At 43.7% G+C, this 18,851-nt stretch overlaps 1 protein-coding gene across 6 annotated transcripts in view; it reads right to left on the bottom strand.

The window, feature by feature from the left end:
- Nucleotides 1-18,520, bottom strand: part of TOX3 (TOX high mobility group box family member 3) — a 452,205-nt gene extending 433,685 nt beyond the window's left edge. For all 6 annotated transcript variants that reach the window (XM_039502927.1, XM_039502925.1, XM_039502928.1 and 3 more), the window contains exon 1: nucleotides 18,050-18,520. The gene's annotated coding sequence lies outside the window, so the exon portion shown is untranslated. The remainder of the gene's footprint in view (nucleotides 1-18,049) is intronic.
- Between the last annotated feature and the right edge of the window lie 331 nt (nucleotides 18,521-18,851).

Genomic DNA, 18,851 nt, shown 5'->3' with positions numbered 1-18,851 from the left:
TAGGGCCTCCATCATTAGAAAGGCTTGGAGCCAGGTGTGCCTCACTTCTAGGGTGACCAGATGTTCCAATGTTATCCAGACCCTCCCAGTATTAGGGGTTTTGTCTTATGTAGGACTATCACCCTCTCCCTTCCCATCCCAATTTTTCACACTTGCTATCTGGTCACCCTATTCTCTTCAGGCCTAATATGTAATATGCTAAGTGGTTATCTGGGAAGTAGCTTTCCCCATGGCACAAACATTATGTGCCTTCAGCTCCAGGAAGATGTTGCACAAAATACACAACTTTATCCAGATCTCTTGATCAGAACTGGGTCAGAGACAGGGCAGCAATCTTAATACAATTGCACATGCACTACCTAAACTACAGCAAGTTTATATAGGAATGGAACAAAAGGTTTTACTTGCTACAGCTAAGCATGGAAAAAGAAGAATTGAGGCAGTTGGAAGTGACGTAGCCTCTTATAACCTTTGCTCTGAGTGTTCAATGCCATGATGGAGTGTTCATGCAGGCCAAATGGGCTTTTCTATTCATCCTGAAACTTAGAAGCCTGAGAAGTCTCTCCTCCCCTCCTCACCGAGAAGGAATATGTTGAGGACAGTTTGAAGGACGTATTTTTTTAATTATTAAAACAAAGTAATTTTAAAATACTCAGTAAGAACAATTCCTGCATAAACCATTTATACTAATATTTTAATCTAGAAGTTCCATGAAACACAATGGGGAAAATTTTTTTTTTACAGTGGCTAAAAGTTTTGGACTCTTGCTTCAAAATTCTGCTGAAATGTAAATGTAAACAATGGTAAGTGAGAACTAAGATCAGTGTCATCTTAAGGAAGGACCTAGAAACCTGTATTTTCTATTATCTATAGAGATTAAAACTAAGTAGTTATGTTTTCTCACTTTTTTTTTTAATAAAAATTACTGATGGCTAAGCAAGGAGTATCGTACAACACTGAAGTATTAATGTTGTTAAAGGAAGAACTAGTATTCAGTCACCACCTAGTGGGGAGCCTTGGGAGAGCATTCCACAAATCCTGAAGTGACTGGAAAAACATACCCAAACCATAATTCACTTACAAGCCAACCTAGTCACATCTTTCAGCTTGTAGCTAGAAGTCAAATACCAGCACTTATGAAATAGTCATGAGGGGAAAGGTCATTTTTGATATGAACATGTCGTCAAATGCAAAGGAGGCAGCCTGGCTAAGTGGATAGGGCACTGGTCTGGGAGTCCAGAAACCCGGATTCTATTTCTGGTTCCACTGTTGATTTATCACGTGACATTGGGCAAGTTGCAACATGCGTGCCTGCATTTCCCTACCTCTGTCCCAATACAAGACCTCTCGCAACAGATATAAATAGGAAAAATTCCTTACATAAGTCAGTCTGCTAGCTTGAGGACACAAGTTGCAGACTAGCCAGCTTGTCAAGTGCAGTCAGTACCTAGGCAGCTAAATCCTATTGCTTACACCTACAAGTGTAGGTATAAAACTGATAAAATTGGAGGTAATTTTTCAAAAATCAGACCCATTATAGATGAATATGCACTGCAGGGAAGTGAAGTGATATATTCATTGCTTTGCTTTATAATTCAGCCAATGGATCTCAACCAATTGGATGAGTTAATTGGCTGAGCATTAATTTGACATCACTGTCACCTTCCATTTAACTATAAACAAAAATTTCTTCTACTTAAAACAGGAGAAACAGTGAAAGCTCCACAAAGGAAACAAGTCTGATGTGTGTTGATATCATGTATGTGTTCCTACTAAATGCAAGATAATTACATGCAATATTACTGGCAGTGAGACAGGAGCACTTACTATTTTGATTGTGGCCTTTTGCTGAGTCTTGGATTAATGTGGTAATGGTGCTGCTTTGATTCCCTTTCCAACATACAAATTAGCGCTCCTCTAATTTACACAAAAGGGGTGCTACGTCTAGAGAATTTTAAAGCCTTAACTACATAACAAGTATAATACTCTTTCTTCTGCCTCCCTCAAAAGGCTAGATAACTAGACAGGAATAAGAGTAAACTGACTACTGAGGGCCTTTCAAAAGGCAACCTGTGACCTTGGTATCTACAACACAACATTCTGAACCACAGAGAAGGAACCAGGAGACGGCTCGATATCTAGTTGGCAGCCGGTATCAAGTGGAATGCCCCAGAGGTCGGTCCTGGGGCCGGTTTTGTTCAACATCTTTATTAATGATCTGGATGATGAGATGAACTGCACCCTCAGCAAGTTTGCTGATGACACTAAGCTGTGGGGAGAGGTAGATATGCTGGAGGGTAGGGATAGGGTCCAGCGTGACTTAGACAAATTGGAGGATTGGGCCAAAAGAAGTCTTATTCGGTTCAACAAGGACTAGTGCAGAGTCCTGCACTTAGGACGGAACAATCCCATGCACCGCTACAGGCTAGGGACCGACTGGCTAAGCAGCAGTTCTGCAGAAAAGGACCTGGGGATTACAGTGAATGAGAAGCTGCATACGAGTCAGCAGTGTGCCCTTGTTGCCAAGAAGGCTAATGGCATATTGGGCTGCATTAGTAGGAGCATTGCCAGCAGATTGAGGGAAGTGATTATTCCCCTCTATTCAGCACTGGTGAGGCCACATCTGGAGTATTGTGTCCAGTTTTGGCCCCCCCACTACAGAAAGGATGTGGACAAATTGGAGAGAGTCCAGGAGAGGGCAACAAAAATGATCAGGGGGCTGGGGCCCGACTTATGAGGAGAGGCTGAGGGAGTTGGGTTTGTTTAGTCTGCAGAAGAGAAGAGGGGGGGGGATTTGATAGCAGCCTTCAACTACCTGAAGGGGGGGGTGCAAAGAGGATGGATCTAGACTGTCATCTGGCACCACTGAGAACAGAACAGGAAGCAGTGGTCTCAAGTTGCAGTGGGGAAGGTCTAGGTTGAATATTAGGAAACACTATTTCACTAGGAGGGTGGTGAAGCACTGGAATGGGTTACCTAGGGAGGTGGTGGAATCTCCTTCCTTAGAAGTTTTTAAAGTCTGGCTTGACAAAGCCCTGGCTGGGATGATTTACTTGGGGTTGGTCCTGCTTTGAGCAGGGGATTGGACTAGATGACCTTCTGAGATCTCTTCCACCCCTAATCTTCTATGAGTCTGTGACATTAAAGGTCCAAAGGAGGTGGTGTTAATGAGTGCAGGAAGAAAAACAAGGCATGAAACATCTAGTGAGAGCGGACTATAGGAGCACTCACCACTGGAATGGGCAGTGCTCAATTTGTAGTGAGAAAGGTGCCACGGCTCAAGTGATAACGGATGCAGCAAGCCCAGAGGTGCCGGGGCTCATCTCTGGCACAAATTAAGCATGGGAAGGGGTATAAGTCAGGGAACAAGCCAGTCAGCAAGGCCAATAAAGGGTTAAGTTGGTGAACACCACAGTTGCAGCCCGGGCACTGATGTCCAGGGCCACAACCAAAATGTCACGAGGGGAGGGGAGGCTAGTGCCCCCAAAATGGAAATATTGGGGGGGTCTGATCCATTTCCACTCCTGTGTGTCATTCTGTGTAAGCTGCCCACATACACAGAGGATGAAATTAAGGCGCAGGTTGGAGTGGCGGCCACAGTGCCTGGCAGCCCATGGAACACTTGACACCCAGCTGCCCTCCATAGTAAAGAACCTAGCACAACAGGGCTTCTAGATCCTCTTTTACTGAAACAGGGAACTCAAGGCTCACCCTGTGATAGCAATATTCTATTAAGCATTTGCACAAAAGTAGCAAAATAAAAGCATAGAGAAGGATTCAAGAGTAGCAAGAACCCTGAAGTTGCATCTGACGGATAATTAGTAAGGGACAGCATCTCAGTTAGACTGCCACGTACACAGTTTTGGGTAGTGTTGCTTAAGATGCCTAAAACATTCTGCTAAAACCCTATTTCATTTCCAAAATTATCTTGTGAGCAACATTTTCACAGAGGCCTCAGCCCAGCATTCAATCTTGCATCTGCACTCAACTACATACTCACTTTTGTAGCTGCACTCAACTAGGTTACAAAAGACAAGCAACTAGTTTAAAAGATAAGTATGTGCACCTTCAAATGAGGTATCCTTGCACCAACAATTGAATGGAGGTGCAATATCATTTGTGTCTGGGTCTACTGGAGTGTATCAGTGAGAGTTAAAGTAGTATTAAAGTAATGTGTAGTTCAGTACAATAGATGCAGCTCTGAGGACTTGCTGGAATGCTTCATGTGTTGTTTCTACTTTCTGTATGTTCAGCCATACCACCTTACAGTATAATGACAACACTTTCTACAGTGTTTCTTGCTGCAGTTTCATAACTATTTTACATAAACTGGTCTTTGACCATATCTGTGTGGCTCCTACTATTAATATCAGCATGCATTGCAGAGTCAGTTGAAGGCTGTGCGCACACCCTGTACGTCCTTATGCTCCCCACCTGCAGGTATAAAAGGATGCATGGCCCCAGCTGTCGCTCAGTTCCTTCTTACTGCCACTGGCAACCAACTGGAAATCTGTGCTGCCCTGCTCCTTCTTGTCAGACTTTAGTTTAATACAATCCCTTATCCCAGTCACCCACCCCCTTAATTTAGGATACTTAGGTACATAATTTATTGGGTCTTTTCAATGATGAGAGAAAACTTACTCAGTAAAACACCAGAGCATCCCTGCCTCATACCCAGCCCAAAAGGCTCAGGCTTCAAGCACTATGCAGCTTGTAACAGAAGGATTATAAAAAATGAACAGGTCAGACGGCTCTCTCCTAGACAGTGGCACATCCTTTATGGTTGCCTGCTGAATTATGTCTATATAAAATGAAGTGGAAATCTTTTTCACATGGACCTTACAAGAGGGGCTAGACCCTATGGAAGTTTCTGGCCCAAATATCTTGAACCATTAAACAGCAACTAAAACATTTTATCAGGTCTGCCATAGTGACCTTAACAATCTTAAACAGGGGGCTAGTGTTCTAAGACTATTTATTTGTTCATTTTTCTCACCCTACAATTAAAGTGTTAGAAGACTGATGCATGTTTGTCCACTGGTGAGAGTACTGCCTCCCGCTGGAGACATAAACATACTGCTGACTGACCTTATGGGATGCCTGTTTGACCTTATGGATAATTGTTCTCATGCCATTTTCCTTCAAGCCTGCATTTTTAATGACCATTTCCAGAAGAATTGCTGAAATACGGGCCTTAATGGCACATTCACTTTGTATAGTGTTCCATAGGGATAAAGTGGTGCTAAGACAACACCCTATAGTCACTTCAATAACGGTCACTCATCCATCTGAGCCATTCCCCAACCCCCAATCTCCCCTCTAACCTAAGAGAGCAACACTGACATTCCCAGTATCCTTTGTTTACTCAGAACCAAAACCTTGAAGCAATCACCCCAAGTATTTTTAACTTATGACAGTAAGGCTCCATGCAGAGGTTAAGTGGATCAGATAGTGCATCCATGAGTTTTTACACAGTAGCAGGGCTACTCTCTCCAGTAGGAATTAGGGCCCATTAAACTAAGGCTAAAGTTGCTTCCTCAGCATGCCTGAGAAACATTCCCATAAGAGATACACAAAAAGCAGCTATGTTGACCTCCAGCTCCATGTTTACTCAGCACTACTCCCTTGAATTAGCTGCAAGAGCTGATAGATTCAGGAGAACAATCCTCTAATCTTTATTTAGAGAAAGCCCTTCAACTCTCCTGTTGGTCACAAACTGCTAGTCATCAACTGTGGGATCTTCATGGGCAAATACTCTAAGATTTATTGCCCGCCTTGTACAGCAACTATAGTTCAAAATGGTTTTGATTGTGTGGGTGCTATAGCCTGCCTTCCTTTCTCACTATTTCAGAGTAATCTGCTTTGCAAGTCTGAATCAGTTATGCCTGAGGGGATTCTGCACCAAAAAAATTTAAATTCTGCACACAATATTTTAAAATGCTGCAAGTTTTATTTTTGTCAATAAATAAATGCAGAGGCTCCAGCACGGCAGTGAGGAGCAATGGCCACTGGCTACACAAAGGTGAGAGATCACCCTGCAGCCTCCCCACTTCCCAGGACATGGACTCAGTGGTAAGGCTACACCTGACCTGACACAGCACAAAGCCTGAAATACCCTAGGGCCCTGCCCCTTTGCACCAGGTAGGATCCAAGGGGCTCATTGGGGGAGGAGGGGAAATCCAGGTGTGGGGTGAGAGGATTCTGTGGAGGACAATCTGGATGCAGGCAGCTCAGTGGGAGGTCTGGGTGTGTGTGTGGGGGGAGAGATCTGGATGCACAGAGGCTCATTGGGGGGCTCCAAGTGCAAGGGCAATAGGATGCTGCAGGGGCTTCCAGGTGAAAGTGGTTGGGGCTCAGTGGAGGGGTCTGGGGCTTGGTAGGGGGGGGGATCTGGATGCAGCTAGCTGGGGGGCTCAGTGGCATGGGGCAACTTGCTGGGGGTCAGGGTTTGGTAGGCTGGATGTGGGGGCTCAGGAGGGTGGGGCACATCAGGATGTGGGTTTGAGTGCAGGGAGCTTAGTGGGGGTGGTCTGGGTGCCGAGGGCTCTAGATGCAGGGGTTGAGATTCAATGGGGTGGGATTTGGGTATGGAAGTCTAGGGGGCTCTGGCTGTATGGGGTGAGGCTTGGTGGGTGTGTGTCTGGGAGGTCTGGATGCATGGGGTTTGGGCAGATGGGAAAGCAGCTCCCTGTATAGTGGACCCCTCCTCCCTCAGCTGAGGAGCAATGAGGGCAGGAAGCAGGGGGAAGATGCTGAGGGGAGGTTTCTGGGTGTGGGTTTGATAGCCCCAGCCACTCCTTGCAGGGGAAGAGGAAATCCCATTCTCTCCTGCCTCCAGCCCCCTAGAACTGGCAGCTGATTCTGGCTCAGGTTGGAGCTATTGGCTGGGGTATCCCCTGCCTTGCAATGATTTACTTCTCTGCTGTTGCTCCAGGTGCCTGAAACGATGTACCTGCATGGCTAGGAAGTGGTGCATAACAGCTCCTGCTGCTTCCCTGTCAGAATGTCATTTTTCTGCAGGGAAGCAAAGAAATCTGTAGGGGACATGAATTCTGCACACACACACACAGGCACAGAATTCCCGCCCGGCGTAATCAGTAAGGAAACAGAGTGGTGTTCAGGCTATTTCTCCCTTTATACTCTTGGCTGGGAAGCATGAGGGCATACAGGAGGTATGCATGCCTACCCCTACAGAGATTTCTTGACAGAACTCCAAGTTTGCATGCATGAACACCAACTTCTTTGGCTATCCCTCAATGCCAGGATGATATCTGCCAAGGAGGTTCATTGGTGAATTTAAGTGGCTGAGTAACCCAATTCTTGCCCTGCAGATTTTTCTACAAAAGTGACAAGAGTAATCTTGAAGACGACAGTTGTTGGCTGGAGTGTTGTGCCCTTTCTTTCCTCGTTTCTCTCTCATGAGAGCATCTGTTTTCCTCAAAGTGAGCTGTGGCTTGGTGTATGGTGGGGAATCAGTGTGTTCTGTTCTGTACTAAATCCTCCCAGGTTGTTCAGTTGATGCCTCCTTTTTAAAAAAAAAAGGTACATTCAGTATGTCTTTGAAATGCTTCCGCTGCCCTCCACGAGCCCTTCTTCCCTGACTTAACTAAGAGCAGAGTACTTGCTTTGGAAGGCAAATGTCAGGCCTATATACACGGTGGCCAGCCTGGAAGAGTTGATATTTCAAGACCTGTGCTTCTATGCTGCTGATGTTGGCTGCAGAGAGAATGCGGATGTTAGTGCTTGAACACCAACAGTGTTCTCCCCAAATGAGATTAATAGGCAGCAGGTTTAAAACAAGCAAAAAGTATTTTTCCCACATACAATGCACAGTCATCCTGTGGAACTCCTTGCCAGAGGGTGTTGTGAAGGCCAAGACTATAACAGGGTTCAAAAAAGAAATAGATAAGTTCATCGAGGATAGCTTTATCAATGGCTAGTAGCCAGATTGGGCAGGGATGCTATCCCTACCCTCTGTTTGCCAGAAGCTAGGAATGGGTGACAGGGGATGCATCACTTGATGATTACCTGTTCTGTTCATTCCCTCTGGGGCATTTGACATTGACCACTGTTGGAAGACAGGATACTGGGCTAGATGGACCTTTGGTCTGACCCAATATGGCCATTCTTATGCAAGATGGATAAAACATCTCACAGAACCATAACAATCGTACAAGGGAAGCAGCCATTCTTTCCCCAGTTTGTTGTGTTAAGTTTCAAGTCCTTATGTGAAAACTTGTTTAATTCAATAATGTTCACACTCCTTGTAGCAGGCTGAAAAAAGAAAGCCTTTGTTCCTCTCATTTATGGATAGGAGATGGTCAGGGTTAATTTGGACACTAGTAGGTTGCAATTTATGAACTTAACAAAATAAGATGGTGAACAGCCAAACAGGAAGTATTCAACCATCTAAGCAAGTCTTTGTATCCTCACTTTAGCAACAGAATGCTGCACTATCAAATATGTCTGTTTCTATACACTAGGGAAATGGAACCACAACAATCTGTTCTAACTTTAGAAACACAAGCTGTGTTTTACCACCTAAAAAAATAAATCAAATTGATAAATACAATATGGTGCTTCACAAACATGCTTACCCCAATTAGTTTGAAAGGTTTAGATTTTAATTAAAATATATGTATATGTTCAAAGTCCAGTACAGACATTAGCCAATAGTCAGACCTCCCTCACAGACAGGGGCGGCTCTAGGCACCAGCAAACCAAGCTGTTGCCTAGGGTGGCCAAATCTAGGGGGCGGCAGGCTGGGCCGGTGGACCTGCCGCAGTTATGCCTGCGGGAGGTCCACCGGAGCCACGGATGACCGGACCTGCCGCAGGCATGACTGCGGAGGGGGCGCTCGTCCCGCGGCTTGGCTGGACCTCCCGCAGGCATGACTGCAGCAGCTCAAGCGGAGCCGCCGGACCCGCGAACCGTCCGCAGCCGTGCCCGCGGGAGGTCCGCTGTTCCCGCGGCTCCGGTGGAGCTCCTGCAGTCATGCCTGCGGCAGGTCCGCTCGTCCCGGGGCTCCGGTGGACCTGCCACGGGAGCTCAACCGGAGCCGCGGGAAGAGGGGACCCGCCGCGGGACCGAGGAAGGGCGGCGCAGCACACCGCGCTGCCTGGGGCAGCCTATTTTCTAGAGCCGCCCCTGCTCACAGAATTTTATCAATCAACACCATTTTATGAATTGGAAACTGAGGCAGAAAGATGCAGTGTCTTACCCCAGGCCACAGAGCAAGTCAGTGAGAGCATAGTTAGAAATAAGCAACTCCTGATTCCCAATCTTGTTCTCATTCCTCCAGACCACAAGGAATATGTTGGCTGCAGAGAGGTTGTCAGGTATCTAGTGCGTAAATATGCAGTGTAGATAATCAATAGTTTAAACTGAGACTGATAAACATTTTCTGTTGCATTAAATTTCTCCTTAAAATGGCCCTTAAGGTCTCAATGAGCTGTTTGTCTGAAAGATAAGTTACATCCAGGGATATCTCTCTATGCTCTATAATCCATGCTCCTATAAGAAAATAGCATTAGACTCAAGGCCAGCTCCAGGTACCAGCACAGCAAATGCTTGGGGTGGCCAAGGGTAAGGGGCAGCATGTTGGGATCTTCAGCAGCAATTTGCCAGTGGATCCCTCTTGGAGGGAAGGACCTGCCACTGAATTGCCACCGATCGCAACCGTGGCTTTTCCCCCCTCCTCCCTTCACTGCTTGAGGCAGCAAAAACCCTGGAGCCGGCCCTGATTAGGGATATATTACCAACTACCTGACCAGGATGGTGATTGTGACTGAAATGCTCAGCGAGATTAGAGAAGCTATTAAAATAAAAAAAACTTCAATAATAAAGGGGGATTTCAACTTCATGTCACCTCAGGACAGGATGCAGGAATAAACTTTCTTCGCACCTTAAATGACTACTTCTTGGAGCAGTTAGCCCTGGAACCCACAAGGGGAGAGGCAATTCCTGATTTAGTCCTAAGTGGAGCACAGGATCTGGTCCAAGAGGTGAATATAACTGGACCACTTGGTAATAGTGACTGTAATATAATTAAGTTTACCATCTCTGTGGCAGGAAAAACACCACAGCAGCCCAACACTGTAGCATTTAATTTCAGAAAGGGGGACTACACAAAAATGAGGAGGTTAGTTAAACCGAAATTAAAAGATACAGTGCAAAAAGTGAAATCCCTGCAAGCTGAATGGAAATTTTTTTAAAAACATCATAAGATGCTAAACTTAAATGTATACCCCAAATTAAAAAACCATAGTAATAAACTCTGGCAAACCTATCATTTAAATCAGCTTCTGTACCAAATGACTGGAGGATAGCTAGTGTGATGCCAATTTTTAAAAGGGCTCCAGAGGTGATCCTGGCAATTACAGGCCAGTAAGCCTGACTTCACTACTGGGCAAACTGGTTGAAATGATAGTAAAGAACAAAATTGTCAGACAGATTAACATAATTTGTTGGGGAAGAGTCAACATGTTTTTGTAAAGGGAAATCATGCCTCACCAGTCTATAGAATTCTTTGAGAGGGTCAACAAGCATGTGAACAAGGGGGATCCAGTGGATATAGTGTACTAGATTTTCAGAAAGCTTTTGACAAGGTCCCTCAAAGGCTCTTAAAGTAAGTGGTCACGGGATAGAGGAAAGGTCCTTTCATTGATTGTTTCCTATCTTTTTAACCAGTTACCAAAGAGTAGGAATAAGTGATCAGTTTTCAAAAGGGAGAGAGATAAATAATGGAGTCCCCCAGGGGTCTGTACTGGGACCAGTCCTATTTAACATATCATAAATGAACTGGAAAAAAAGGATAAAACAGTGAGGAGGCAAAACTGGCAGATGATAGAAACTACTGGAGAAAATTAAGTCTCAAGCAGACTGCAAAGAGCTACGAAAGGATCTCAAAACTGGGTGATGGGCAACAAAATGGCATACAAAATTCAATGTTAATAAATGCAAAGTAATGCACATTGGAAAACATAATCCCAACTATACATATAAAATGATGGGGTCTAAATTACCTGTTACTAACAAAGAAAGATCTTTGAGTCATTGTGACTAGTTCTCTGGAAAAAAAATCCATTCAATGTGCAGCAGCAGTCAAAAAACCAACAGAATGTGGGGAATCATTAAGAAAAGGATAAAGACGACAGAAAATATCATAAGAACATAAGAACATAAGAAAGGCCGTACCGGGTCAGACCAAAGGTCCATCTAGCCCAGTATCTGTCTACCGACAGTGGCCAATGCCAGGTGCCCCTGAGGGAGTGAACCTAACAGGCAATGATCAAATGATCTCTCTCCTGCCATCCATCTCCATCCTCTGATGAACAGAGGCTAGGGACACCATTCTTACCCATCCTGGCTAATAGCCATTTATCGACTTAGCCACCATGAATTTATCCAGTCCCCTTTTAAACATTGTTATAGTCCTAGCCTTCACAACCTCCTCAGGTAAGGAGTTCCACAAGTTGACTGTGCGCTGCGTGAAGAAGAACTTCCTTTTATTTGTTTTAAACCTGCTGCCTATTGCTGCTATTCAAGTCCATGGTATGCCCACATCTAGAATACTGCATGCAGATATGGTCACCCCATCTCAAAAAAAGATGTTGGCATTGGAAAATGTTTAGAAAAGGGCAACAAAAGTGATTAGGGATATGGAATGTCTGCCATGTGAGGAGAGATTAAGACTGGTACTTTTCAGCTCAGAAGAGCGACAGCTAATGGGGGATATGATAGAGGTCTATAAAATCATGACTGGTGTGGAGAAAGTAAATAAGGAGGTGTTATTTTCTCCTCCTAATGTAAGAGCTGGGGGGGGTCACCAAATGAAATTAATAAGCAGCAGGTTTAAAACAGGAAGTATTTTTCCCACATAATGCAGTCAACCTGTGGAACTCCTTGCCAGAGGATGTTGTCAAGGCCAAGACTAACAGGGTTCAAAAAAGAACTAGATAAGTTCATGGAGGATTGCTCCATTAATGGCTATTAGCCAGGATGGACAGGGATGGTGTCCCTAGCCTCCACTTGCCAGAAGCTGGGAATGGGCAACAGGGGATGGATCACTTGATGATTACCTGTTCCATTCATTCCTTCTGAGGCACCTGAAACTGGCCACTGTCGGAAGACTGGATACTGGGCTAGATCAGTGGCTCCCAAACTTTAATCACCTGTGAACCCCTTTCACTGAGGTGTCACGTGTTGCAAACCCCCTCCTAAAAAATTAATATTTCCAGGGATTTTCTTCACCTGAGTAAAAATTATAAAAGCAGTGATCTTGGAAATATAAAATTTGTTTTTAGGACATGCTTATTACACACTATTTATCATTACATTATGAAAACAGCAACTCTTCCAAGATCTCACTTTTGTAGCTTGTATCACTTTGAATAAGTCTGTTATAAGACAAGGCTCCTATGTTTCATCAAGGATTATCAGATGTGAAACAGAATGAAGGTATTTAAGAAGCCAACTCAAAGAGTTCCTCCTACACAAGCATTCATGTTTTAAGGCAAAAAAAGTGTTACAACAATGCTTAAACTTGTTCTTAATTTTTAAGACAATACTAGCTGCCTATTTAATAACAGCAAAAAATATCCACCTCCCTTTCCTATAAGGGAGTCTTCCTGTAGCTGTCTACTCCCTTATGTTGTAGCTTGACATATCATGTATTCAGGCTGGGCTGCAAGGCCAGTACTGTTTCTCACTGATCCAGTGCAAGCCGAGTTCTACAAGCCTGCTGCACCTTTCAGTAGCTCAGAGACGTTCCCTCTAAAATATGCCTACTAGAAGGCACTGCACAAAGCTCAAATGGTGTTCATTAGGGAACAGCATGCTTGATCAGTCCTCCTTCCTGCTGCTTATGAGTGAGACAGCAGGAGGCCCTAAGCAGCCTCCCCTATTCACCCAGCTGCCTATATTATGGGATGTAGCACTCAAGTGGTTAGAGAAGGGGTCTTGGAATCAAAATGTAATTTTAATACATCTATAAAACAGCACCGTAAGCACCACTGGTATAGGGATATCCAACTGGATTCTACCCATTTTGTCTCTCACAAACAAGAAGAAAGATCCATAAATTAACTTGCTACTGTTCTGTTGTAGATCCTGAAGGCAGAATCTACTTATTCCATACATTAAAGGAAAAGTACTATTTTGGTCTGTAAATTTGGTTTGGAAGATATGAGCAGTAACAAAGGGCTACCTACTTGCAGTCAGAGTGTACACCAGCTTCTCCACGTAGATAAGTCCTTGAAGTGATGCTGTCCGGTCAGCTCTACAGATTTTCAGACATCTATAGGTCTACAGAGAAGACCCTGAGTCTATGGGGGAAACCCTCTGTCCTCTCATTCCCACCACTCCTGGGGATAGCAAGCCAATCAGAGCTGCTACAGGCTGACAAACCCTCAGGCTGTATAGTGTACAGAGCTCTATCCCCTCTCCCCACCCCAACATAAACAAAAGACTGAAGCTAGTGAATAGCTCAGCCTGTTGCTACCTACTGGCTCTGCAGCTCTTTGTGGGCTACACCCCCCCCCACCCTTTTGCCCCTAAGGCAGAGCTCTCCATCTTACCTTGGGATTCTTCTAGGAAAGGCCTTGACGGCCTATTCTACATACCAGTTTCAAGATCCTCTCTTCCTTCCTGGATTTAAGGGGTATGTAGTTGCTCTCTCCCCCACCAATGTCCAATATTCAAAAGGTTGGAGGCCTAACATTCCCCAGCTCCACAGAGATGGCTCTAGGATCATCAGGGAATGTGCACTGCTCCCTCACCCAGAAAGGCCCAGCCCCATAGGCAGATTGAGCTCAGTGACCTATTATAATGCTGCTGGCCTAGAGTAACACCTACCAACCGGGGAAAGGCCCTATCAGCAGAGACCCTGCCCATAGGATGCAGCTTCCCCAGGGCCAGCTAGGCAGGAGCTGGCTGAGCTCAGTTTGTCCTCCAATCCTACAGAAAGGATGCCGAGATGTTCAAGGCAAGGGGACACAGCCCCATCACGGCCATCTCCCTGCTACCAATCCTCCAAACACTGGAGATGGAGGGGCAGCTGGGCATCCTCTGAGGACAGAATGAAAAAGGGAAAGGCAATCGGGGCTTTCCTCAGATTCTTAAGGTAAGAGAAATAACTGCGTCTGGGGGTTCAGTACCACCAGCACATGAGGGAGGAAAGGGAGGCAACAGAAGACAGCTGGGGTTCCTCCACAGCGGCCTATTCAGGGGAAGCTGAGGATGCTGGGAGCCTCAGCTTCTGATATGGGCCTTATATGCCCTCCTGGGTGTGTGCAGTGGGGGCTTCTGTCTGATGTGGGTGGAGATAGTGACAGGAGCAGACATAAGCGCAGGATGTTTATTGGAGAGATGGGGCTCTCATTAATATATGCAAACCCCATCCTTTCTTTGGGCTTTGCCTATAAACAGTAGGGCCTGTGATGTGTATTCCCTTTGCTCATGCATCTTGAACTATTGCTGTAGGTGATGGGAGGTGTGTATTGAATGACTAGTGTAAAAAGAGATGTGATCAGAATGGGTACATGTAGAAGCAAGTGTGAACATGGGGTGTATAGAATGAGTGGCTACATGTTTTCAGTGTCTGATGCAGAATAGGATCAGTGGAGTAGGCTTTGTTTGGGGGAATGTGTGTAATGATCATTAGTAGAGACACAGATGAGTGGAAGTGGGTGTGGAATGAATGCTAGTTCAGATGTATGTAATGGGTGTAAGTAGGACAAATAGGCAATGAGTGTAAACTTGGGTGTATATGCAAATGTAAGTAACTTAGATCATGCTGCAGCTTCCCCCCCACTTTGTGAATGTTGGCAGGTGTGGTGATGGATTGACTTTAATCTTGAAGACAACCTCCTCCCCCCCCAAAAACAAAAAAAACCAACAAAAAAAACACAACTTGTGCCTTCTATGGACAAGCCTTTGATTCCAGATTAGTTTTTGGAAGTTATTCCCAATTCACATTTTTCCCCCACTGAATTTTAATGCATATGTTACAAGGATAATAACTAGGGCTGGTATTAAGCATTCAAAATCTGCATAGTTTTTTTTAAGTAATAAATTTGATTGTACTTAAAATCTCTCTTTAAATAACTTTGCCATAGTATTCCCTATATTTAGTCTAAAGAATATCAAATTATATAGTTCCAATTTGCTCTTTTGCAAGAGACTTGTTTTAGGTTGCTTTTCTTCAAGTATTTTTGGTGTGGTCTCCAAAAGGAATCTGTATTTTGTCTAGAAGATTGCATTGGGTTTGTTTAGTCTGGAGACAAGAACACTGAGGGGGAAACAGGATAACAGTTTTCAAGTGCATAAAAGGTTACAAGGAGGAGGGTGAAAAATGATTCTCTTTAATCTGAGGATGGGACAAGAAGCAATGGGCTTAAATTGTAGCCAGGGAGGATTAGGTTGGACATTAGGAAAATCTTCTCAACAGTCAGGGTAACTAAACATTGGAACAAGTTGCCTAGGGAGGTTGTGGAATTGCTGTCATTAGACATTTAAGATCAAGTTAGACAAACATCAGGAACAGTCTAGTCCAATGGTTCTCAAACTGGGGTCTGCGAGGGTACTCCAGGGGGTCTGAGAGTCATGTCTGGGGCCACTACTCTTGTAGTAAACTAGACTTTCATACTTGGAAATGCTTCTCTCCTGACTGTGGAGAGTTACAGTTTTAAAGCCAATACAAATAGTACCTTATAATATTTGCATCCCATGTTATAAGTGAAATATATACACAACAACTTGCAAGCATTTCATAGAGTCTTAAAATAGTTATTAGATTTATAAAAATGTTTTAATAGTTACACAGGTGAGCCAGACTGGTTTCCAGCTATGAATTTATCAGTATTCAATGAGGCCTTGGGGGACTTGGCATGAGCTAGCACCTGGTTTGCCAGCATCATAGCATTATTTTGCTACACAGGAGATAACTTTCATACTAGCAGAAATATGAAGTAGTTTGGCAACTGATTGTCTCAACTCATCTTCATTATACTTGCTTTACATAAGTGTAAAAAAATGGACAATTCTGTCCTAAACATAAGCTGAATCAAAGGGGAAGGGCTCCACTGACAAAATTGTGAGAAAGCTTGCTCCTATTGCTGCAGTACCCATATGTAAATGGAATTTGATAAAGCAAAAACTAAGTTAGTACATAATTATGTTTTTCAGTTGCAGATGAAAATAAACTTGGACAACACTAAGGCTAGTGTGTTTTGGTAATATCTATTAGTCTTCCTGATAATGCCGCTAAACAAGAGCATTGAATGCATACAAAGCATCCAGAAATTGTTATATTAGGACATATTTCAGCATCTATTTAATACTATATTTGATATATAGTAGCAAGGGTGGCACCTGAGCCATCAAACTCAAAAGAAAACCAGAAACAGAAAACTGTTTTAAGTATGGATTGCTAGGATTTTATGACTTTCCTGCTAGCAGGGACTGTCCTTCGACAGAATCTAGAAACACATCTCGCTCCAAATTTTGCTAATAGCCAGGAAAATATGAAGGGGAAAGAAACACTCTTAAACATTTTCAATATATATTGTTTAAATTGTACCGTAACTTTTCAATATCAGCTCCAACCCATTAAATGCAATGCACGGGAGCATACTCCCTCCAGATAATAACTTCATTTCTTATTTTGATATAGAAAATCTAAACAGTAACATACTAGAGTTTGACAGGCCAAGCTTAACAATATGCCTGGATAGGCTAACTGGAGACTACACCTGAACCTTTGGATCTAGAAGCATGAGCCTCTACTTCTTGATCAAGAAAACCCCAAGACTAGAACCATGAACCAGCTACCTTTTAGTCAGCACAGGAAATGCCCCTGCTCTCACATCATGCAGAATGGCCTGCAAGTCCAGTTATCACTTAGATGAGTTACCAGAACAATTACAGGATCAGGCTCATCCAAATGAATTTTGGAATATACATTTGAAAATAAAAAAAATCTACATCTTACACATGCATTAAACACGAAATATAAACAGTTCAACCTAAATACCTAATTATTCTTTCATGAGTCAGGCCCTGAGGAAGAACAACGCTATCATGTGTAAAGACAAACCTATTCCTCCAGTTGTTTGTCATGCTTATTGGACATAATAAACTTGGTGTGCTGGAGGCTATAATTAATCTCTACTAAATCAACACCCCTCCTATGATAGCTTGTCTACTGAGCTGTCTAGTGACTCTTAAGTCTTTGGTAGATAAATAGTGATTTGTTATAATCAGGCAGCTTGTCTTTCCATCTCATTTTCAATAAGATAGAGTAGCTTTTCTATACATCTTGTCCTAGTCTTACAGTCTTTATCACCACCCACTGTCCCATAACATTGGCTTACTGTCGCTGCTCTATAACAGAGTTCTGCAATCAACTTCCTGCATGAGTTTGAACAATTTTAGATTCTTCTGAATCCGATTATTCTGTTCTGTCTGGGTTGCTCAGTGTGTTTTTAACTAGAGGAGGCTAGGTAATGGCAATGCTCCTTAGCTCTCCATTGTGAGATCTTAATAAGAGAGGATTTGGAGTGGGGTGGAAAAGAGATGGAGGAGCACAGAAGTAGTCTTATGACCAGTCTATAATCTCAGTTTCTGTAATTTTTTTTTAAAAGGGATGTTATTGAATAATGTATTGTCGTTGTTTCTCCTCCAGTGAGAGGAATTGGTCAAGAAGAATTTGATATTTTTCCAGGAGTATATTATACCTATTAAACTTTATAAAATAAAACATACTAAGTTGAAACTTTAGCAATGAACTATTGGTGAACCCTTCTTTAGGCTGTATAAGCCTCTCAATATTATTTGTATTCTGATATGGCCTAGAAGCCCTAGTCACGATTCAGGACTAAAATACCCACAAGGAGCTTACATTCTAACTACCAGACCAGGTACAATAGGTTGATACAGACAGATGTAAACAATGAAACTACACTGTCAATATGATAAACAGAGACCTCAGTTCACCAGCAGCCTAACCACTGGCAAACTTTTTGGAGGCATTGTAACAGGGTTTACTTACCAGTAGAGATCCCCTTCTTGCTATGACTAGGGATTAGGTCTGTCTGGACTGATACCCTCTTCTGTCACTCACACCACAGCCCCTCTTGTTCACAAGTTGCAATGCTGCTGCTGCTTCTTCATGTTGTCCCTCCAGCCAGATCACTATATGCATTTCCCTGCTAGGGTACCAAAAAAACCTCACAAGATCTGCTGTCCTGGTGAGCCTTCTTAGTCGAGACAGTGCAGTTTATCCAATGATTAGTAGGGGAACCCAAGCCCATGTACTACTCCAGGTTCCAGCCCAAGGACTCTGCAATCAGCATCCAAAATCTATATGGTTTTAACCCTAACAGCCATTTCCTTGAGTTTCTTCCTACTGTTCTCTGCGGGTGCTCTTCACAACCATCCATTTGGGTAAACAGCTACTCTCTATACCAGTCTCCCAGGTCTTCTAACTTGCCCTGATTTCCTCTTTCTCTGCTGATTTTCACATAGCAGTTCACTGTGCTGCCTTCCTGACTTTATACAAGCCCTGCCTGCTTTTGACCAGATGAGCTCCATCTTCAATTAGTGCTTCTCCCTTCCCAGATGCAGCCTACCAGGTTAATTAGCCTATTCTGAGTCACCTTCACACATTCAGGGATGACATGTAGTAAACAGCCCATCACAGGCAGGATGGAAAAGGAAAGCTTAATTTGAAAGAGGATAATGGAGTAGGTGTAAATATGTTTACAGGGAGCACCTATCAAGTGTGAGGAGCAGCGTGGGAGAAAGCACAAATCTAACAAGTGGAGGATACATCAGCATTCTGGGCAAGACTG

This window comes from Mauremys reevesii, linkage group 16 (assembly GCF_016161935.1).
Source record: "Mauremys reevesii isolate NIE-2019 linkage group 16, ASM1616193v1, whole genome shotgun sequence".
In the NCBI taxonomy this organism is placed as follows: Eukaryota; Metazoa; Chordata; order Testudines; family Geoemydidae; genus Mauremys; species Mauremys reevesii.
The sequence above is the reverse complement of the archived record's forward strand: the minus strand, read 5'-3'. Positions and strand labels throughout refer to the sequence as shown.